The sequence below is a fragment of the Lytechinus variegatus genome, chromosome 6, assembly GCF_018143015.1.
Source record: "Lytechinus variegatus isolate NC3 chromosome 6, Lvar_3.0, whole genome shotgun sequence".
Lineage (NCBI taxonomy): Eukaryota > Metazoa > Echinodermata > Echinoidea > Temnopleuroida > Toxopneustidae > Lytechinus > Lytechinus variegatus.
Window position 1 is genome coordinate 40,407,686 of NC_054745.1, and position 25,819 is coordinate 40,433,504.

The 25,819-nt window shown below is 37.1% G+C and overlaps 1 pseudogene; it reads right to left on the minus strand.

The window, feature by feature from the left end:
- LOC121417483 overlaps positions 1-16,587 on the minus strand; it is a 28,754-nt pseudogene extending 12,167 nt beyond the window's left edge.
- Between the last annotated feature and the right edge of the window lie 9,232 nt (positions 16,588-25,819).

Here is a 25,819-nt window from a genome sequence, read left to right on the forward strand (position 1 = left end):
TCAGTTTTAACACCACAGTGTTTACAGTGCAAGATAAAGCAGCCAAATTATTATTTTGACCCTGTCAAATTGTTGACTTTTAAAATGGAAGTCTTTTATCTGATAGATTTTGAAACAATATTTGTAAAATATTGCCTTGAACTTTCCTTCTTCTTTTTAATACTTTTTGCACTTTCTATTTGTCAATGATCATTTATTTCCCTGAGGCTGCAGTGCCCGAAGCCCCTACACTGCAAAAACTCCGGTGTTGATTTAACACCTGCCCGGAATCTATATATGTCCATACCAGAGTAGTATTGAAATAACACCAGTTTGGAATCAAACCGATACTGTTTTGATACTAATTGGTGTTTTATAAACACATATCTGGTGTTAGACCATAAACAAACTTGTGTTAACACTTCTCTGGTGTTGACATAATACATAGATTTCTGGCTGGTGTTAAATCAACGAGGTTTTTGCAGTGCACTATACATTACTCCGGTGATATCCTCCAGATGCATGGCATGCTCATGAAAGTATATATACATGCACATGTCTTCATTCGTTTATGTAACAGAACAACCCATTTCAGGACTTAATTGCTTTTTACAATATACCGACCATGCTCAACGATGAGGCAAAGTATACCTTAACCATGTTGATTATCGTGATATATTATTTACTATTACCCTCTTAAAGTGCATTAACACTTCGGTGATGCATTCTATAACAGCCTTGATGAGTTTAGGATGCCGGTGAATTCAACCTATCAACGTTCAGTCATTATTAATAGTTATTAACTACGGCTTCATTGGTTATTCATGGATAAAGCGTGATTCATACTTGAACCGGAAGTAAACAGATATGATGTGACCCGGTTTCCTTTTCGTTACCGAAGAAAGCTTTTACCAAAAGATCGTTGAAAATATATCAGGGGGCCGTTTCATGAAAGTTGTCAGTACTGACAATCTGTCTTTCAACGACAGTTACCATAGTAACTGTCAGAGGCCAGTGCCTCTCAGCCAATCAAAACCAAGGATTTCACTAAAATTGTCAGCACTAGCGTACAATTTGGTCAGTGCTGACAACTTTCATGGAACACCCACCGGAATTATATTTTGAGCATTGCGATGAAGTATCGACCTGCAACAATGAATTGTTTGTGTTTTGCTGATATTTTTATTGCATTTATTTTATTGTATATTTCCCTCATTTGTCTACAGTATGAATCACATCATTACATGGTTCACTGTGTCACTGTGGACAGCAACACTGTAGAGGTGTTAACACTGTGGGGAATATCGCCACACTGCTGAATTTGAGCGTTTTAACAGCATAAGTAACATCTTAACATAGAATACAATGTGAATACACTGTGTAAACTGCCGAGGTTTTAAAGTGTGGAATTATCTTCACATTTTGTTCAACACATCACCTAGTCCGAGAATCACATATTTCCATAGTCCTTGACGTCACAGTGAGCACTTACCAGATATAGGTATCCACAGTGTGGAAATATTGCCACACTGTTAACTTAGAGCACTTTGACACCGTGAAACACATTTACACATAGTCCACTATGAGAGAAAACCTTGAACGCTCACACTGCCAAGGTGTCTACAGTGTGTAATTATCCAGACACTGCTCAATTTATGAACCACGTGTTCACACAGTCCACGATATGTGCAATCTGTGAGACACTAAGTTTTTTCCTGCAGGGGCATGCCCCACTGATCACATAAACAACTTCTTACCTCTGGCGCGAGTTTGAATAGATTTGGCGGGAGGTTCCTCACGTTATAGCCATCGCCATAGTAACCGTAGTATGGTCTTTGCGTTCCCGTCTTTCCTGTTGATGAATATTGATCTAAAATGAAAATAAAAATAACGAAAAGAAAAGAATAACAAATAAAAAGTATATTAATATGTATATCACATTAACGTTGTGCAATATATTTGATATTTCATGATTCGGAAAATTCGCCACAATGTTCGGTAATTGTTTTAGCATTTTTCAGGTATCTATATCACGTTTCAAAATAAAATGTTTCTGATCATGTTTGGGGGCGAAATGGGTGGCGTAAAAGAGTAGGACAAGACCCATCGGCCCGAATTCACAAAGGTGGTCTTGAAAACCCACGGTTGAGTCCATGGTTTATGCAGATTTCCTGTATAAATTACGCTTAATTTAGCGCGCATCGGGCGCGTGTATAAAAAATGTCCAATGCTGATGCGTGCTTTTGTCACAATGCGCCAATTTGACGCCTCTTACCATGGTTAGATACGCTATTTTATTCATGAGTCCACTGTTTGAAGAGGCGTCAATTTATTGCGCACTATGACAAACGCGCGCATTAGCATTGTACATTTCTTGCATACGCGCCCGATACGCGCTAAATTAAGCGTAATTTATACAGGAAATCTACATAAACCATGGACTCAACCGTGGGTTTTCAAGACCACCTTTGTGAATTCGGGCCATCGTGTTATGTCTTTCTTCTTCCTTCAGTTTCACTTTGTTTCCTACCCCACCCAATCTTTTTGTTTGTTTCTTTGTTTTATTTTTATTTCTGCGTTCACAATACATTATCAAAAATGTTTACATTGTTTGTAATATACAAAATAATCTATACTGTATACAATATAAACATAATAATTTAATGAACGCAGGAGACCGCCATCGTGAGCGGTTAAGCTTGTAATTGATGGCGGCCTCATAAAAAGGTTCTTGACTATGATTAGTAATTACTGAACAAGTGGGTGCAATACAGGTGCAGGTGTTAAAGATAGCTTGAGAATTTATATTTTGTTATTTAATAAGGCGAGGGGTGGAGAAGGGGGGGGGGCGTAGAAAGGGGATTTTAAACTGTGAACGAAGCAGCCAGAGAAAGCCAGAAGCAAACAAAGAGGGAGACAGTGATTTAAAACATTAAATCTTGTTCCACTTTATACTCCTTCAAATCAACTCTTAAAAGAAATATTCAATTTTATTCATCCCATACTTCAAATTAATCCTCATTTACCACTATAAATTAAATTTTAAAAAATATAAATATACTGTCTTATATCCCTAGCATTCTCTCCCATCTTTCCATCTCTATCAAGCATTTTATGTGGGGGTTATGCACTGTAGACTCTCACCCTTCTGATAGGCTGTTTTATTTGATTTGACTTTCAAAAGACATCAAAACATTCAATTTTTTCTATGCTATAAGAGGCCAATTATTGATTTGAACATGAATATGTCTCAGGGCTCAACATGAAAATTGTTAACCATAGTTTTTCCTGTATTTTGTATTCATATCTATTTATATATTTTGATTTGTAACTTTGTGTCTCGCTCTAATTGTCCATATAAGTGTTTGTTTGTTTGTAAAATTGAGAATGATCCATTATGTGTGGATTTTGATCAATAAATTTTGAAACTTGAAAACTTGAAAAACTTAACCCCACTTTCTGTTTGCGATTTCTTTGAATGTCGCCCCTCTTTCCCTATCCGTCCCCCCCCCCTCCTTTTTATCTTCACTGTATGCACTTTATTTACCCCTCTCTCTCTCTTTCTTTCCATACTTACTGTAGTTCAGATCGAATAGTTTACTCCTCTGTACACCAAGGTGTTGAGCGTTCTTGTCTACATTGGATCCATTGAGAAGACTTAGGGAATATATACATAGAACGGTCGACACTAGAAAAACACCGGCCTAAACGCTCCTTTTTAGAAAATGCTGAAAAAAAAATAAAAAAGTATATATTGTCTGAAAATTTGATATAACTTAAAGTTAAGGTCTAGGTTGAAACAGACGATACTATGATGGGGATGATGATATTGATGATGATGATGATGGCAATGATGGTTAAAATCATGAAGCTGATGGTCATGATGATGATGATGATGATGATGATGATGATGGCAATGATGGTTAAAATCATGAAGCTGATGGTCATGATGATGATGATGATGATGATGATGATGATGATGATGATGGCAATGATGGTTAAAATCATGAAGCTGATGGTCATGATGATGATGATGATGATGATGATGATGATGATGATGATGGCAATGATGGTTAAAATCATGAAGCTGATGGTCATGATGATGATGATGATGATGATGATGATGGCAATGATGGTTATAATCATGAAGATGATGGTCATGATGATGAAAATGATGTTGATGATGGTGATAATCATGATAATCATAAAGAAGATGATGATCGTGCTTGTGATGATGATGATGAAGAAGAAGAAAGTGGTGATGGTGATGCTGCTGATGATGACCATGATAGCGATGATGGCGATGATGATGATGATGACGATGATGATGATAGTAATGATGGTGGTAGTGTTGGTGGTGATTATGATGATAATGATGAAGAAGATGGTGATTATGATGAAGACGATAGTCATGATGGTGGTGATGATGACCATGATAGCGATGATGGCGATTATGATGAAGACGATAGTCATGATGGTGGTGATGATGACGATGGTACTGACGATTGTGATTATAATAATGATGATGCTAATGATAATGATGAACGTGATAGTAATGATAATGGCAATAACGAACATGGTGATGATAATGTTGATGGTAATGGTGATAATAATGACAATGATATTACAATAAGTAAATTGATGTGAGCATAATTGAAAGCATTAATCAATTCTATCGAATTTTGTTTTAAATATAAATATAGTTTAATAGCATTATCCTGTAAGGGCAACATTTTTCTGAAGAAATACTTAGATATTGCCAGGGACGTCCCTGATATAACTGAACAAAAGAGGGTCATGAAGAAAACTAAAAGTAATACGTAATAAATTTTGCACGACCCCTGTGCAAGAAACGCCTTGTAACAGGTGTCAAAACGGAAAGATCCATGAAAATACGTTTTGGTAAACTCAATTTCAAAATGGACGTGTGAAAAAAAAAGTTAGATCCACGCTTCATCAATAACGCCACCCGAAATATCATTATGAATAAATAATTCTGTTAAAAGGACAATCTAAAGAAGTTATTGAAATTCGTAAAATAACCACTCAATTTGACGGCCCGTTGCCCAATCATGAATATTTGAGAGTGCCTCAAGAGCTTGTCACCATCTGAAGTCGTAAGAATCCCACCGTCTGATGAAATATTCATTTTCTTCTCTTCCCGACTTGAATGAGTAATCACCACTATTATGTTGCCGTAGTTACATCAACTCATGTTGCTGAAACACGAGTCAGGGAGCTTTTAGTTTGTAAACTTATCGAAAAGCCACATGTTTAAGGGGGGGGGGGCGATTTTCGGTCTTACAGATTTATGACGGATGGGCGGATGGCAGGGATGCGACACTGCTGGTCCGATCTTGAAGGGGGAGGGGGCTAAAGGTGGTGTATGATTCTAACTGGACGACATGAATGGTTCATACGCAGATACAGAAATAAACATATTTTTGTCTTAAAACTCTTACGTCTTTTCCAATTTTCTTCGTTCTCACTTCTTCCAAAAAATAACAGGGGCGAATTGCTTTTGTATCTTGTACTTTTACCGCCACCCTTGAGACGGGGAAAAGCGAAAGTACATTTATACTACAGATTAGAACTCAAATGGGGAAGAAAAAAGGGAAACAGAGGAGAAAGGGGAGGGTGGGGAGAAAATGAGGGGGGAAGGAGGATTAAATGAAGAAGTGAGATGACGATCTTAACGCATTGTGAGTCATGCTATGTAAACACAGGTTTTTATCACTCAAAACATAATGTGCCTCCCCTATCAACCAAAAGATTGCAGAAATTTGGCGGGAACGTCATTGCGATTCCAGCTGACCCCGCCCACTCTGCTTATCTCAACAAGCCATTCAAACTGTATGTACGTAGTCTCTACGACGAATGGTGTTACTATCATTGGTGATTTTGAGTCAGTGAATCTAAAATTTACTCAAATTTTATGAATTTCTCACAAAATTTCCTTGAAATTCAAATTGCCGTCATTATCAAGACCAAAAAAAAGTTATACAAGCAAGTTACATTTCTTGTAGCCATACCAGTGTCGTATAAACCAATGTGTAAAAATCGTTCTATCTTTGGTGTTGTAAATTCACTTAACACACAATGTGAACACACTGCGTACAAAGCGTAAACACACTGTAAAAACACTGAGCACAAATCAAAGCACACACAGTAAACATCACAGCGCACACGGTGAACTCACACCTAACCACGGTGAAGAAACCGAGCACACACTGTGAACACACTGAGTATATACTGTGGAAACATTAAGCCCAGGCTGTGAACGCACTGAGCACACCAGGTAAACGTACTGAGCTTACACTGTAATCACACCGTGAACACAATGAGCGCACACCTTGAAAACACTGTGAACACACTGAGCAGACACTCTGAGAACACTGTGAACACACTCAGCACACACCCCGAAAACACTGTCAACACACTGAATACACACCCTGAAAACACTGTCAACACATTGAGTACACACCTAAAAAAACTTTGAACACATTGAGAATACACCCTCAAAACACTGTGAACACACTGAATACACACCTGAAAACACTGCGAACACATTGAATACACACCTAAAACACTGCGAACACATTGAATACACACCTAAAACACTGTGAACACACTGAATACACACCTAAAACACTGTCAACACACTGAATACACACCCTGAAAACACTGTAAACAAACTGAATACACACCTGAAAACACTGTGAACACATTGAATACACACCTAAAACACTGTGAACACACTGAGTATACACCCTGAAAACACTGAGTACACACCCTGAATACACAGTGAACACACTGAATACACACCTGAAAACACCGGGAACACACTGAGTACACACCCTGAAAACACTGTGAACACACTGAATACACACCCTGAAAACACTGTAAACACACTGAATACACACCTAAAACACTGTGAACACATTGAACATAAACCCTGAAAACACTGTGAACACACTGAGTACACACCCTGAATAAACTGTGAACACACGAATACACACCTGAAAACACTGTGAACACACTGAATACACACCCTGAATACACAGTGAACACACTGAATACACACCTGAAAACACCGGGAACACACTGAATACACACCTGAAAACACTGTGAACACACTGAATACACACCCTGAATACACAGTGAACACACTGAGTACACACCCTGAATAAACTGTGAACACAGGAATACACACCTGAAAACACTGTGAACACACTGAATACACACCCTGAATACACAGTGAACACACTGAATACACACCTGAAAACACCGAGAACACACTGAATACACACCTGAAAACACTGTGAACACACTGAGTACACACCCTGAAGACACTGTGAACACACTGAATACACACCTGAAAACACTGTGAACACACTGAATACACACCCTGAATACACAGTGAACACACTGAATACACACCTGAAAACACCGAGAACACACTGAATGCACACCTGAAAACACTGTGAACACATTGAGTACACACCTAAAAACACTTTGACCACATTGAGTATACACCCTGAAGACACTGTGAACACACCTTAAAACACTGTCAACACACTTAATACACACCCTGAAAACATTGTAAACAAACTGAAAACACACCTGAAAACACTGTGAACACATTGAATACACACCTAAAAACACTTTGAACACATTGAGTATACACCCTGAAAACACTGTGAACACACTGAGTACACACCCTGAATACACAGTGAACACACTGAATACACACCTGAAAACACTGTGAACACATTGAATACCCACCTAAAACACTGTGAATACACTGAATACACACCTTGAATACACAGTGAACACACTGAATACACACCTGAAAACACCGAGAACACAATGAATACACACCTGAAAACACTGAACACACTGAATACACACCCTGAATACACAGTGAACACAGGAATACACACCTGAAAACACTGAACACACTGAGTACACACCCTGAATAAACTGTGAACACACGAATACACACCTGAAAACACTGTGAACATACTGAATACACACCCTGAATACACAGTGAACACACTGAATACACACCTGAAAACACCGAGAAGACAATGAATACACACCTGAAAACACTGTGAACACACTGAATACACACCCTGAATACACAGTGAACACACTGAGTACACACCCTGAATAAACTGTGAACACAGGAATACACACCTGAAAACACTGTGAACACACTGAGTACACACCCTGAATAAACTGTGAACACACGAATACACACTTGAAAACACTGTGAACACACTGAATACACACCCTGAATACACAGTGAACACACTGAATACACACTTGAAAACACCGAGAGCTCACTGAGTACACACCCTGAAGACACTGTGAACACACTGAATACACACCTAAAACACTGTGAACACATTGAACATAAACCCTGAAAACACTGTGAACACACTGAGTACACAACCTGAATACACTGTGAACACACTGAATACACACCTGAAAACACTGTGAACACACTGAATACACACTCTGAAGACACTGTGAATACACTGAATACACACCCTGAAGACACTGTGAACACACTCACCACACACTTTGGGACATCGCGGGATCATGAAACCTACTCTTTTTCCAGATGTAATTATAAATTGCATAAACAAGGTTGTTAAACGCAGAAAAGGATTGATTACTAAGTACTACTATGAAAAAAGGTCATTAGATTGCAAACATTTTGGACGAATGAAGTAATCTTGAAAAATACCAACTAAAAAGACAATATGGGAAATAGAGAAGTATCAAATTTCTGCCGAGCATGAATCATAGATGACTTTCGCACTTTCCCCTGTCAAGTCTCTGATTTATTGCTCAGACTATCACCAAGGGAGGCAAATAAAACTGGAAGGTGGTGGAAATATAAATCCTATACTAATAACGGATGAAAAGATAGAACGGATGACGGAAAGCGAAAGCATGATAAAAGATCGTGTGCTGAAAGAGGAAGAACCATCTTCTCTCATCCTCTCTCTTACTAATTAATAATATGTGTAAAATAAATAAAATTTAATAAATACCAACTAAAAGACAATACAGGAAATGGTATAGTAATGGTATTTTGTCAGGTTTTGTGAAGTTCAGGTGATGATTCTATATTTTTGTGTACATGGTGTATAAAAAGGAAGGAAGTTGTCCAAATGATACCAGAAGAATGCATTTTTCTTTTCAACTGAACATATGTTAATTCGAATTTCCAACATCTGAGACAAGACAAGTACGAATTCATATGCAGGTAAACATATTCAATTCGAGATCTTAATGCGGTGGGAATTTACAAAGGCCTATCAGTGTCATTCCAAAAGATAATAAAATTTACGTAAAATGTTTCTTGAATATATACATAGTGACATCTATAAAACGAAACTATGGAAAAAGAAATCGACACTTACTCATGGAATTCAGAAATATAAATGTAAATAAAATAAGAAAACTATTTATAAAATGATTGCAGATACTGACATTATAGTGGCGGATCGGGAATGGATGATGGTCTTTTGTATTGGCTTGTTCATGTCAACACCCATGGTCAAGGAGAATAAAGGGAGCGAAGTAAACAATATGTGGAATTGATTTCTATCACTATATATTAATATCCTCCTCCTTTATCAATCTTTTTTTTAGCCCCTGATTGGCTAATCTCTCAAAGACCAAGCCAATGAAAATGAATGATAGTGGTTGGTAATTATGACATAGTGTGTGAACTTATCGAAATTCAAAGCAGGCAAATTTTTTTCTTAGCTGCAGATTCAATACTATCGGTCATCGGATACAAAGACTGACAGGTAGCTAGGTTGATTTGACGGGGAAGGGGATGACCTGAATATTATGTCTTCTTGCTCTCCCCCCCCCCCCCCTTCTTTTAAATAACATCTAGGGATGAGAACAAGACTTATACGGCCAAGGTATATTATTCTAAACGTTATTGGTTCCCGGAGAAGAGGAGAGGGGAAGCTGAGCCACGGAAGGCTGAATATATTTTTTCCCCGGTGGGGGGCCAACCCAAAGGTGATGTTGTATGATTTCCAACTGAATGACATGTAAGGTCAATACGCAGATTTATGTCATTTCTAATTTTTTTATTTCTCACTACTTCAAAAAATATGGTTTGTAATTATACAATCTATACTTAGCGAGAAACCAATGCCATTGCAGGCGTAATGTCATAATGAATATTGAGTAAGAAGACATATACCTCTCTTTTTGTGGGTGCGTCGTGGTCTAGTGGTTCTTACTCTCGCCTTTGACACAGAGGGTCGTGGGTTCGAATCGTAGCCAGGGCGTGCCTTCCTTCGGCAAGAAATTTATCCACACTATGCTGCACTTGACCCAGGTGAGGTAAATGGGTACCCGGCAGGAGTAATTCCTTGCATGCACTGAGCGCCGGTGATGGTACATGTAGCTGGAGATAGCTAAAGCCGGCCGGGGTAATAATAGCAACGCTTTGGATCCTCTGGCAAAAACCGCTTTATAAATCCAGCTATTATTATCATCTTATCACCTTATACTATTGGGTCTTCTCTCATTATCATCTCTTCTTCCTTTTCTTCTGTTTGATCCCCTCTTTTTTCCCCAACTACTTAAAAAATCATATTTGCGGTCGCCCCGTCATAGTTTATGTCTTGATTACGAAGCAAAGACTGGTAACCGTATCGATGATAACGGCATCTCATCTGAACTTATTTTTATCCAACGTTGACAATTGATGTCATGTCATATTCAACTTATCTACTTAAGTACCGTTAAAACAACAATAATAATAATAATAACAATAGCGGTATATTTACCCAGGGTAACCACTTCAGTTCTGAAAACTGTTCTCCCTGCTATTATCATTAACCGGCTAAGCTAGGCGGATTTAGGTGCAAACAGGAATTACTTTCTGCCGGTACCGATTTACCTCACCTGGGTTGAGTGCAGCTGCACAGAATGGATACATTTCTTGCTGAAATAAAACACGCTACGGCTAGGATTCGAATCCCCGACCCTCTGTTTGAAAGGCGAGAGTCAGAACCACCTGACCACGACACGCCCACGCAGTTTCATTTTATTGCATAGTATTGAATAATGCATACTCGTTTCCTCCTTCCTTATATTAATGTTCTGGACGAATTACTTCGTCACATTCTTCCCCTACATACTGTACACATGAGAAGGTTTTAATTACAGAGAAACAGTCTCGGTCTATCCCATGAAGGATCATTAATTGGTGCATGTTATTACCCGGGTTAAGGGCATTATCAACCCGCATCTAGTGAAGTGACCATGCTTAAGAATTAATATGTACCGACAAAATATTGTACTTGAAACACGTCACAATATTCTGGAAGGACAAAAACGTGAATCTTAGAAATGAAAAATCCAAATATGAATCAGTACCTTAAAATAATGTTATGTTTTCATCCTTAAAAGATCGAAATTATAATTGTAATAAAGTACAATAACGTATTCGTGGACGATGAGAACAAGATTGGCATAACTACGAGGTTTCAAAATTAAGAAAAGTGTTATAGTTCCAGAAAAACTGTGAATAAAATGTAGTCTTTACTTTTTAAAAGACACGTCCATTATTTCATGCCTAATAATGTGATAAGGACGTAATTCTTAAATTATTTGTAAATACATACATGTACGAGGGCGGGTAACCCCCAAATTATTTATTTTTAATTCAAATGGAGGGAGTGGAGTTGTTCTTCTCATTTTTTTTCTTTCATTCTTTTTCTTTTTTTCTCTCCCGGGCTTTTCTCCTATCGAAATTCCCTTTTTTCTTTCTGTCTGTCTTTCTTTCTTTTTTTTTCCTTTCTTAATTTCTTTCTTTCTCTTTTCCTTTCTCTTCCTTTCTTTCTTTCTTACTCTCTTTCTTTCTCTCTTTATTCTTTCTTTCTTCCTTTCTTTCCCCCTTCCTTATTTCCTTCCTTTGTTTCTCCTCAACATTTTTCTTTTCTCTTCCTATTTTTTGCTTTTTTTCTTCCTCCTCATCTTCTTCTTATCCTGCTCCTCCTCCTCTTCTTCTCCGTTCACAGCATTATTGCTCTCCTCCTACCTGTCCTTTACTATGTTGATCTTCTTTATCCTCGACCATCAGCTTCGTCTTTCTCTTACTTTCATCATGACCATGGACCCTCTGGGTCGGAGTGGCTGACCCTACTAGTCCTTTCCCCCCTAACTGGCCTCGCTTCACTCTAACCCTTAACATCTCAGAAATAATATTCAAATGTCAACGGATGTTTGTGGGGATGTTGGCAAATTGACAACGCAAAGGCCAAAATGTAATATTCTTTCATATCGACCAGACCCTGAGCAGTCGATATGGCCAAGATCAATTCCACTGAGACATGTTGTCATGGTGACAAAGATATCGGCAAGAACCGAAAATCCTGAAATTAAACCCTTCTTGGTCTGAGGTTCTATCCGTCACTTCCTGCTCTACAAGGCGAATGTCTTCTGTATTAAAGTCTTTAAGAATACGTAGGGCCTACAATTTTGCCCCTTTTTCTCCCCCCCCCCCTTTTTTTGCCTGGAGATGGGTTTTCCACATATGGACATGTACTCGCTCCCTGCTAAAAATAATAAATACAACCATTAAAAAATCAAATTAATGAATGTCACTCAATGTGTTCAAGAAGAATTTAAAAACACATCTTATCCTTTAATACCCGCCTGCTTTATTTTCTTTTCATTCGCATTTATTATGTAATGCGCTATGTAGGCTACCTTTTTTAAAAGAAAATGCGCTATAGACATGATAGAAATGTTATAATTGTTATTAATATTATCATAATTATCAGGGTACACCGGCCAAGTAGACAATTACGGTGCCTAGTTGACATTCAATTCAATTCAATTCGTTTATTTCACTTCCATTCAAACCATAATACAAAATAATATAAAGCAATACAAATCAATTACAATTTTATAGAAGGGCATTCTTAATTCGTAAAACAGAAAAAAAAACAGAATAATGTAGAGCATATATGGAAATGAGGGGGATCCACCAAAAAGCAAAGCTTGAAAAGTGTGGATCCCCCTAGGAAATGAAGAAATTATAGCTGACTTATTCTTATATGCGTAAATGCATGTATTACAAGAAAGAAAAAGAGAACAAAAGAAATCATACTGATGCAAACATAATTACTGAACAAATGCAAAGCTTTTCACACAAAGGGGTCTTCGTTGTAAAGGATATGTTGCGCACGACAGAAGTAAAAAAAATAGAGATTTGAAACAGACATTTGAAAGTCCTGGGTTCGATCCGTGGCTATGACACCTATGCTCTTGAGCAATGCATGCATTCGACAATACTTTTTTTTCATCCTACATCCAAATAAATGAAATGGCTTACGTATTCTTGATGACCCTGCGCGCACGTGTGTTTGAACAATCTGCGTTTATAATCAAAGAAAAAAGCAAATCTATTCACAGATGAATATCAAATAAATGTGATGCAATTTTTTTCTTTATATATTGTTGGTCCCTTGTGGTGGGCTGGGCTGAGGTGGGGTAGAGCGAGCCGATCATCTCTTACTGCCTGCTGTACAAAAATCCCCCCCCCCCTCCCCCGGGATCACCGCACTTGCTATTTTTCGTATGATACAACAAAAAGACGGTGCGCCAAGCTTCCCATTCACACGGGAAAAATAAGTAATTTAAATGATGATTCCACATTTCATATTTATTAGCTGTTTATGTTTATAACAACTCTTTCAGTTGAGTGTGACGTTCTTCAAAAAGTGGTTTCGTTTAACAATAACAAAGAAAAATATAATCCCCTGGCGCTTATGCTACTTCGCTAACAAGCAAACTCAGCTATTTACAATATAGGTGTACAAATCAATACGGTTGTCAATAAAACACTCGAGTATATTTGTTTAAACTTGACATGATGGACAGGCCAAGCAATATCTACTACCACTAAGTGACTGACATTATTAAGTAGTTATATCAAAAGCAATGTATAAATAAGGGAACCTTATCTACAAACATTCTGCTTCTAAGATTTCCTCCACTTTTCCGTTTCATGTACTTAAACATGTATTAATATGTATTGATTAAGAATGCTTGCTATTTATACTTATATAGTCTACGTGTGTAATGGTTGCTCAGCTTAGTTATGTTAGTTATCAAAGTTTTGTAACATAACGGACTTGTGGAAATAAAACCTAAATGAAAAAATGATATTCCCTCTTCCAAAGAAGTAACAAATATCGTTACAGTCGTCCCTAAAATGCTATATCCATGTTAATAAGAACTCTTTAAATTGAGTGCGACGTCCTTCAAAGATCAAAGAAGGGGCTTTGCTTAACAATAAGAAAGAACTACAACTAAGTGACTGATCCTCCTCTTCTATAAAAATTAGTAACACATATTCTTACTGTCGTTGTCTCTAAGATACCATTTTCCTTACAAGTGAGGCACTTAACGTGGACAAATTTAAAAAAATCTTATTCTTAAAGTTTAATTTGCGTTTAAAAATGATAACTGTGTTGTTGAATAATCAGGGAGTAGGCCTGACTGTATTATTGGCATCATCACCATCATCATCATCCTCATCATCACCATCACCATCATCACCATCATCATCATCACCATCATCATCATCGTCCTCATCATCATCCTCATCATCCTCCTCCTCATCATCATCATCACCATCATCATATTCATCATCGTCATTATCATCACCATCATTACCATCATCATCATCGGTAGTTGTAGTAGTGGTCGTAGTAGTAATAGAAGTAGAAGTAGAAGTACTAATTAGAAGTAGTATTAGTAGTAGTAGTAGTAGTAGTAATAGTAGTTGTAGTTGTAGTAGTAGTAGTAATAGTAGTAATAGTAGTAGGAGTAGTAGTTGTTGTTGTTGTAGTAGTAGTAGTAGTAGTAGTAGTAGTAGTAGTAGTAGTTGTAGTAGTAGTAGTAGTAGTAGTAGTAGTAGTAGTAGTAGTAGTAGTAGTAGTAGTAGTAGTAGTACTTAGTAGTACTAGAAGTAGTAGTAGTAGTAGTAGTAGTAGTAGAAGTAGTAGTAGAAGTAGTAGTAGTAATAGTAGTAGCTGTTGTTGTAGTAGTAGTAGTAGTCGTAGTAGTAGTCGTAGTAGTAGTAGTTGTTGTAGTAGTAGTAGTAGTAGTACTTAGTAGCAGTAGAAGTAGTAGTAGTAGTAGTAGTAGTAGTACTTAGTAGCAGTAGAAGTAGTAGTAGTAGTAGTAGTAGTAGTAGTAGTAGTAGTAGTAGTAGTAGTAGTAGTAGTAGTAGAAGTAGTAGTAGTAGTAGTAGTAGAAGTAGTAGTAGTAGAAGTAGTAGTAGTAGTAGTAGTAGTAGTAGTAGTAGTAGTAGTAGTAGTAGTAGTAGTAGTAGTAGTAGTAGTATGAATATTTATTATTTTATCGCCTGGCAGAAAATTACAGGGTCTACCTAACAATAACGACTCTGCATATCTATGATCAAGGAATGGTACCTATTGGTATATGGTAGGTTTTATAATCAACTATCTTGCACTATAGACTGAAGAGAAAAGAGGAACTATTCACAAGCCAGACTTGTGCAACATTAGTTCCTTACGTAGGGTTAATTAAATCCATCTTTTAACTTTGCAAGAGTAGTAAGCACAATTCATTTACACTATATGCTATTGATAAGAAAATGTAAATCAAGAGAGGTTACCTTGGCCATGATCCTCATCATGAGCTGCAGGTGAGTAGAAATGGAGAAGATGTTCATGATTATCATTTGATTAATCTTTTTATATCACTCGGCAATGATCCAATTCAACCCGTGACCCCACACGAGGTCTGTCAATAAGCGAGATATATCCTTTCGCGAGAAATGTCCTCAGGCGAGATACTGCCTTACGCAAAATTGGGTCCTTACGCGAGATAAGTCGTCACGCGAGATGTATTCCAACAACTAATGTGAGGTGTGATTATATGCGATCACCACAACTCAAACGGTTTATCATCATTCAAACTTTTAACCATCCGCGCTAAAATCGTGAACAATTCTACTATCATAATGTCAGTTCGCAATATAGTGCACATAATACAATTTTGCTGGCACCCAACTCTGTCCTGTTCTTACATACGCACAGCGTTGATCATACGCAAATGAAATTAATTCTCCCCATTGATACATTAACATCCAGACCTTGTAGTATATAGCAATTATACGAGGTAATGCCAGATCATTAGAAGCTCCATTAGTCCAATGCGAGGAAAATTATCAATGATAATTATGTCTCAAATGTTCTGTTTCGCTATTAGGTATCGCCAGCAGTGGAAATGCTGTGATCATAAACGCACAGTCCATGTACTTCCCATTCATGTATATATCATTATCATCCAGGACAAGGTCAGAGTGGTGATTATTATATTAGCAGACTCACTAACAATCAATTCCCAGGTCAAACAGTGGAAAAGTCTATCTTGCCCCCACTTAAGGTGAGAGGAAAAGATTGAAATAGACCAGTGCAAGTGACAACAATCAATATAAAATCTTGTATTCAAGATTTACCCATTTTCATGTATGGCGAAATAACGCGTTCATTGACCATAGAGGTGCGGTTGAATAATAATAATATCAGATACTAGCAGTTCAATGTACATTTCAAATGAGATTTCGCAAAAAGATACAATGCCCATATATTTTCTGCATGGATACCAACTCCACCTCCAGCGACGGAGGTCTCAATTCGTGAAATGCGGTGATCATAAGGCTCTTCCCGATAGTCTTTCGAATATTGTAAGTGTATAATCATCCAATATATACAAAATATAGGTTAAACTATAGTGCCCGGTCCAGTGATAGCAAAATGTGAGATATTGAAAGTGATACCAGCTAGGTTCCAATGTTCTGTTGGCTGTCGACTTTTAAACCGCGAACACACGAATTCCGGTTCTATTACACCAACAGGCACGGATGACTGATCTTCATATAAATGTACAGGCCTATCATAAAAAATGATGCCCTCATCAACCATGATGACCGTCTAGAATAAATCAAGGCAGATAGGCATTGGTATAAGCTTAAATCTATCACACTAAACCCTGTATTTTGTTTCTCCTTCCGATATCCTTTCACAAAGGGTGAGCCTGGATGCCTAGCATGTCCAGATCGAAGCCATGATGATCATGATAAATGTTCACAGAGCAGAAATGTTATGAAACTCAATATTGTCTCCAATTCCATTCCACGCGTTGACACCAACGAAGACACGCTTTATGGGAGGTATTTATCCAGCCATCATGCTTGAACGTGGCGTGGATAGATCAAGTGCAAGCCCCGACGCGCTACAGTCGTCTGAAAAATGAATCTCCGGGGTCCTTTAACCCCTTATTACCAACGATGGATGCCCGCAACCAATGGCAACAATTTAAGCATCAGGGGTGAACGCGGGTGTGTGCGGAATCATAACATAACGCCTCTATATACTCCCATAGTTCTCCTGCGGACACTATACCCGACGCGCCCAACCGCCATGTAATGGACTGAGCTATGATCCATGTGTACCAGACCTGACTGTTGGAAGTATACAAGCGCGAATCGTCTTTCGAAAGCAGACTCCTTTTATATAAATCTGAATGCTCATATTCAGTCCATAAAGATATGCGTATCAATGGAGCCCTTTTGATCGTTCTTTTGTTGAGCTCAATCCATGCGCGAGTCATTCCACTTGATTTTTGCTTCACTGCACCATGGACCTATTACATGACTGCACCATGCACTATGGACGCTGGTTGTCTTCAAAAGATCCGTGATGTTATATCCAGGGCTCGATATTTCCACTATATAGATCAACGCAAAAACCGTCATTCCGATATCCTAAACCATTTGGTCATAATTGAATGACTATGGACAGGTCGAATGCACCGCATAGATAGGAATATGCTTAACAAAGAGAATCCGACGGGGAATCCAAGATCCGAGCCGGATAATAACAGGAAACAGGTCATGAAATTATTGGCGCTTCAAAACCCATTTTAAAACTACTCGGGGATAGAGTCAACTCTCTCTGATTATTGTTCAGCACAAGAAGCTTAAAAATGCATACCGCAATTTTTGTAGAGGAGCATCTTCTTGAGAGGTGTAACACTGCATTAACAGTGTCAACCCTTTAACACAAGATAGGAATCTATATCTACATGTATCAACATTATTGAAGTGTAAATTTAAATCGACATCATTTGGGTTTTCAGCTAATAACGGATGGTGTTAGATACCGAGTTGATTCTATTCTGGTGTTTATTTATTCAACACTTTGGGGCTTGGACAAAATAGTTGGAATTGGTGTTGAATTAATACTACGTGTATTGTAGTGTTGATTCTACACAGCAAAAAAAACTGTGGTGTTAACTGGTGTACATAGAGACAGACCAGTTATTTTACACCGGTGTTTATAATTGGTGGTATTAGTTTTACACCTGTATGTGTTATTACAACACCTCTAGATGGTTGTTACATTTACACTCTTTGGTGTTATGTTCAATCTCTAGGGTGTTGTTTTAACACCTCAGGGTGTGGTCCTCCCTTAACACCAATTGGTATCAGTTTTAACATTACAGTTTTTACAGTGTAGTAAAATGTAAAAACTTTGAACCTATAATTATCGCTCGAATAACACATAAAGCTCGATCCGCGTCCGTAAATGTTTGTCTTGATTTATCTGTAAGGGAAGGCGGGGTAAGTTGAGCATAGGGGCAAGTTGAGCCACCACCCCCAGTCTAATAATAAATGAGTCAGACATTGTGGTGGTGTCATGTATTGATGACCCATTACATAACCCTTAACCCCACCACTTTGTTTCAACTTTGAAACAAAAAGTACTTTTTGAGAGGGAAAAATACAAATTTCAGCCAAAAGAGTAAAAAAGGGTGTGAAATAGATAAGTGCTTTTTACCCACACACGTCTCTAAATATATTATAGAAATAAGAACAATATTGTTAGTCCAGGTATGGATTCTCATTCTTGTCATTGTCTTTTACATGATGAATGCATAAGAAATGTGTGGATGTGAAAATATCGCAATAAGTTCGGACTGGGGTAATTTAAGCCAGATCAACATGGGCCAAGTTGAGCCATGTTAATTCTTATGGTGATGTATAAAAAAAATAAAACGTAAAAGCCATTGATATGCAGGCAGAAAGGAAAAAATTCACATGAAACTTCTTTTACTTTTAGAAGATGTTAGTATTTATAGAGAATTAGCAAGTGAAAAAGACTTCAAATGAAAAATTGGCATCCTGGTTCTTCTCGCATAGGTTTTGTGCATAGATTTTGTGGCTCAACTTACCCCAGATGGTGGCACAACTTACCCCATGTATGGGGCAAGTTGAGCTATTTGACATCGTTTTTTCGAAGGTCACGATGACTATTAGTGTGGGGGTAGAAAGTTATATATAAGTGAAAAACATTTCCCAATAATCAAATTTAAAGGCAAGGTACTTATTTCTACAATGTTACTAGTCATGTCAATTCTAACATGCAAAATGCAAAAAGTGTCACAACTTACAACGCCTTCCCCTATGCATTCTTATATAAGTAAGCGGGCGTCACATTCGTGAAAGTATTTTATTGCCGTACATAACTACCCTCCAACATCTTTATACTGTGTATCAAATTTCATAAGCAATACCAGCACGAAAAGGTGGAAATACTCGGTTACAGACCCATATATCATTGTAAATAAAGCAGTAGGCCTATTCAACTATTACCTTAACTGGTTGAAAGTTATTGTCCTTCAACTTTGTGCTCAATTATTTCTGGTATTAACTATGCTTAATTTTCTCCACCATCTAATTGCGTCGTGTTTGGGTGTAAATAGTACAAAATCAAGATAATTACAATAATGATGTTGAAAGTGACTATCACTCTTGATGATATTGTGGGCTTGTTGTTGGCTTAATGGGAAATAAAAAAATACTTGCTGTGACTCATAAGTGGGGGGGGGTACACTTGTGTATGAACGAAGTTACATTAAAAATATTTACTATGATTCTCAGAGAGGGTGGGGCGGGGCGGAAATGCCCCCCTTGGATCCGTCACTGTTTAAGAGTTTATCAAGGACTGCTTTACATAATCATGATTATCATACATCGGTCATCACGGTCATTGAAAATCAAAACCATGGGCAGTGACTGTTGGGCAAAATGCTTCCATAACACACACACTCTGGTGTCTTTTGTTCCATGTTAAGCTAATTTGTTTCCTGTATTTCATACAAATAGTATTAGTGATATTAATGATATTAGTATCAGTGACTTACCCACCCGTAGAAATCGCACCCCTAGACATCAATAGAAGCAAGATGTTATTATGATATAAAAATTCTGATCATTATCAGGAAAATTTGTAGCCACATAGGTATATTTGAATGATTGTTTCCCGGGCCGTGGGGTGGGGGGGCTTCCACGTTGAAATACTTGCCGGTATATAATAAATTCAAAGGCAAGTCGTAAAAAATGAGAAAATTATTTCTCCTTCCCAACTATTCGAAAATGCTACATGACAATTGGGATTCACTTCACAATATAAGCATAAACCAAACTCAAATTAATTATGACCTTTAACTATTTTTTATATTCATTTTACTCTATTAGGTCTGCATGACGTCAGGCAATTCCTTCCGTGCCAGCACCCTCACCACAATTATTTCTATTCTGCAGGCACAGACCCTGGTTGAAACCTTTATCAACGAGCACTTTAGAAAGTTAGAGTTTATTTCATTTGATACTCATTTCCACATTCCAATAATAAAAGTACGTACAAGTATAATATCTTTTAATCGCAACAACAAGCGATCAACATAACAATAACATCTATATATAAAAATATGACTATTTTTGAAAAAATACTTGCATTTAAAGTGATGGTTAACATTGGTTTTACTTTTAAACATTCTGAGCTAGAAGGTCACACTTGTCACCTGTGTCGGTGATATGTTACAAAAATGAAGCCTAGAAAAAATTGCGTTCGAAAATAATTATTTAGTGCTTCAAAAATTGAAGTATAAAGTGACCGGAAACACCATCTTAATTTCATCCCATACACTTATGTGTACAATTTTGGCGTCTATAAGACACCTATTTACAAAATCGGGAATTGCCTTGTAGTTTAAGCTTTTCATTCTAATAATGGTTGTTTTCAGGGTTTATTAGTTCTAATACATGCACTTGTACACATGGTTTTAGATTTTTTTTAAATCTGCTGCTCACGAAGTTAAACAATACCTTTAGCATGTTTAAGATGCTTGAATATATAAACATATGACTCGTACTTAAACTGATGTCATTCATATAAATAAATTCATTAAAAATCAATGATGCACATCTGAGAACTTTTTTTCACATGAACGTGAATTGGGACTATTACTGCTTCAGATAAGACCGGTTAAGTAGCTTCATTTCATAGGGACTTTGTTAGTTGCCCATATATATATATATATATATATATACATGTGCGTGTGAGTGTGTGTGTGTGTGGTGGCTGTGTATACATTATATATATATATATATATATATATATATATATATATATATATATATATATATATATATATATATATATATATATATATATATATATATATATATATAATGAGAGGGGCGTGGATATATGTACCAATCGCTTTGATCATTGTTTATAATATATGTGTGAAGAGTAGAGTAGAATCAAGGATGTAGCAAAGTATACACTATGTTGTAAAGCTTTCGGCCCTGGCCTTCTTCAGTTTTTATTTGCTAAACAAAACAAATAAAAACTGAAGAAGGCCAGGGCCGAGAGCTTTACAACATAGTGTATACTTTGCTTCATCCTTGATTCTACTCTACTCTTCACACATATATATATATATATATGTAGGGTATGTATATTGCGCACGTATCCACCTTGTTAGGTGCTCAAGGCGCTCCTAAATTACCCGGCTAATAAACGTATGATATATTGGGCAAATAATTCATGTTTTCAGCAAGCATTAATGAATACCATGCACACATCGTCTGGTCTGCATAATAGTTACAATCGGATTATACTGAAAAAAATAAAACTCGTGGCATTTTCTTTTCCCCCAGCAATCTATTGGCTTACATTGTATCGATTTTTTAATTATTTATTTGAAAAGCAATAAACAAGATTTCAATAATAGTCTCCATCTTCTAGGCTACATCTTCTCGACTCGTATTCAATTTTTGCCTCATTCATGCAAATTAGTTCTCACAACATTTTAATAATAATAATAATATAGAGTATTTGTATTGCGCACATATCCACCTTGTTAGGTGCTCAAGTCGCTCCTACATTGTATATTGCCCGGCTATAAAGCTAGGCGTTCATGGCGCACACAGCTTTTTAAGGAATTACTTCCTACCGTTACCCATTTACCTCACCTGGGGTGAGTGCAGCACGCTGTGGATTAGTTTCGTGCTGAAGGAAATTACGCCATGGCTGGGATTCGAGCCCACGACCCTCTGTTTCAAAGTCCGAAGACTAATCCACTGGGCTACAACGCTCCACATCGCTGTTTAGTCAAGGCTACAATACCAAACACCAAGGCATTTCAATTTAACGATGTACAAAACTGGTGCACAATGAACAGAAGAAAGGCACGTATAAAATATGGATAAAAGGTGGAACATTAAATTGACCCGTAGTGATATTCTGTTTTAAAGCACCAAGTTTATAATTTCATAAAAGTCAAATTAATCAGGCTCGCCCTCACTACTAATCCGTCTCTGTGGTCTAGTGGTTAAGGCACCGGCGTTCAAAGCTGGGGGCCCGGGTTCGATTCCCGGCAGAGACATTTTTTCGGCATCACTAATTTTTCCAAAGCGTAGATAGCTCTGGGGAACCTTCATTTAAGCTACGCCTACCATTGTTCTCTTCATCCATTTCTTTACACTATATATATATATATATATATATATATATGTATATATATATATATATATATATATATATATATATATATATATATATATATATATATATATATACCCATTTATATATACATATTATGTATATATGAAATGATGGGTTTTATTTCATGTTAGAAAATTATCTTTGGTTGATTTATAATGTTTTTTGTCGTAGGTGGCGATATTCCATGCATGCTTCTACAATAATGATGACGACTATAGGAACATGCTATGCATGTTTTGTACAGTTTTTGTGGAATAATTATTTCCTGGAGGTGTTTGGCTGGTTACCACTATAGTGGGGTATGGTGTGTCATCCCGTAGGACTAGCGTGCCAAAATTGATTTTTTGGTTGTTTTGGCTTCAATAGGGTCCCCTTAGACCAAAAACGATGGGGTTCAAATTTTCAGACCCCTCCTTCCCTTTGTGGGGGGTCCTTTTTGGCGCCATATTGGCCTGTACAAAGCCCAATAGGATAATCCATTGTTTTCAACCTTATTTCGTACTTTTCCTCGCCAATTATATTTTTAAGTTGTCTGAGGTGTATGAGAATGAATACTTGATGATGTTGTGATGTCAATGTTTTTTTAATTTTACCATATGGGGGTGGATTTTGCGAAAAATTCCCCAAAATTGTAAAATATTACCCCAAAAATACAATTTTCCCCCTTTTTGGCACTAGAATTGGGACAAAAAGATTACAAAATGAAGTTTATATGTCTTGTTGACAGTCCAATAACAAAAGAATACATCTCATGTAATTTATATGATTGTTCTTGGTAAATTAATGTAAAAGTCATCCCCATTTCAGGATTTTATGCAGTGAAAACCTAACTACAACACCAGAGGGCGCCATAACTTATGATGATGATATTAGTGTGGTACGGTTTTTCATGACACAGCTCCTGCAGGATTTTTTGTGCCAAAATTGTTTTTTGTATTATTCACTTGGGTCCAATCTATCAGGAAATGATAGGGTTCCAATTTTTCCCACCCTCACCCACTGCCTGGGGGAGGGGGGTCACCTATATCAAGTTACCCACTAAAATCAGGAGTATTAGTAATTTTGCGTTCGGTTAAAAAATGGATTGTTTTATGGTATTTTATCATCCCTAGACAGCTAGAATGCCTATATCTGAAGGCTTCAAGTTAGACGAGCATCCTACCAACCATATCCCCTACTCCCCCCCCCCCCCCCCCCCCCCACTGACTGGCATACAACTTTCACCATTCGGCCACTCGTTCTAGAGTACAATTTACGATTAAAGGGCTTCAATTCGTATTGTCAATTATATACTTCTCGGCTAATTTCCAATTACTGATAGACAGAAAGAAACACATAAAATATATTTTTAGCCCCCCCCCCACACACGCACACATGCATAAAATTATTATTGAAATAACATGTGGTGTTTAGAGAACTTCCGAACTTACATTGTTTTTCAACAGTTTTTAGTACTAATTGATCTCAGGAATAATGTACTAAAAATCTACCAAAATCTGCATCAGGGAAAGTTGTTATTTTCAAGATAGTATCAAAGATGGCCACCATTCACTTAAAATTAATGAGTACGACTCACTTATTATCCACCCTAGAATCCTAATTAGTTTCATACTCCATGGTCTAGGAGTTAAAATAATTTGTTGACACAGGATAGAGTGAATATAATGACCCCAGGATACCTGGAAAATATAAGATGGCATCAAAAAAGGCTACCGTGTGCTAAAAATCCGCAATTTGATTCAATGATTTTAAGGGTGAAGTAGTAAATTGGACAGTGAATGGTCTGGTTGGTCCAAAAATCCATGATGGCTTCAAAAAATTTATTCTGAAATGGCTGCTAAACTTAAAGCAGACATAGCTGATTTCATATCGTCCATGGAAATGTGATTTCAATTTTTAATTTTAAACCACTGGTTTGGGTCAAGTAATATATAAGGATAAGTTACAAGGACAGTCAGTGGTCTGGTATGTCCAAAAATCAAAGATGAATTCCAAAAAATGATCTTAAAATGGCTGCTGATACTTAAGGCGGACATAGTTCATTTCATATCGGCCTGGGAGATATCAGGTGGGTGTTTCATAAAGCTGTTCGTAAGATAAGAACGACTTTAAGAACGACTGGTGATCCTTTCTTTTAGTAAATGGTATACACCAAAGGCGATGGTTTAGCGCGTAAGAAAAGATCACCACCTTACGAACAGCTTTATGAAACGGCCCCCAGTTTGGTGTCTAAACCAATGGTTTCAAGGGTCAAATAAGACATTTGGATAAGTAAATAAGGGCTGTCAGTGGTCTGGTATGTCAAGAAATGCGATATGGCCTCCAAAATGGAGGGTCTAAATTGACTGTGGTTCTTAAAAGTAGACATAGTTCATTAGAAATGCACATTGTGGATTTGATTTTGGTGTTTACACTAGAGTTTTAAGGATCAAGTATTGTTTCAAGTTGAAAGAACAGTCGGATGTCAAGTTTATCAAAAATCCAAGATTGCTTAAATGACTGCTATTACTTAAAAGTGGATATAGAACATTAAACATTAACCTGGGGATATCATTTTGGTGTCTACACTAGTATTTCAAGAGTTGAAATTAAAAATATTTATTGAGGACTGGCTACAATGACTATGCAGTTATCCATTTTGACTTAAAATCCAAGTTGGCTTTAAAAAATGGGTTCCAAAATGACTATTGTTACTTAAAAGTGGAGAAATTATTCAAACAATACCAACCTGTGAGAAATATTAAATGTATATACACTTAAATGTATGGGATAAGTTATAAAATTGATTCATGAGTTTGTAATAGCACCCATTTGATGACTTTTTAAAAATCTACCATGGATTTTAGACAAAATGGAAAAACTAAATATCCTTGTTATTTGTTGAATGTATTATC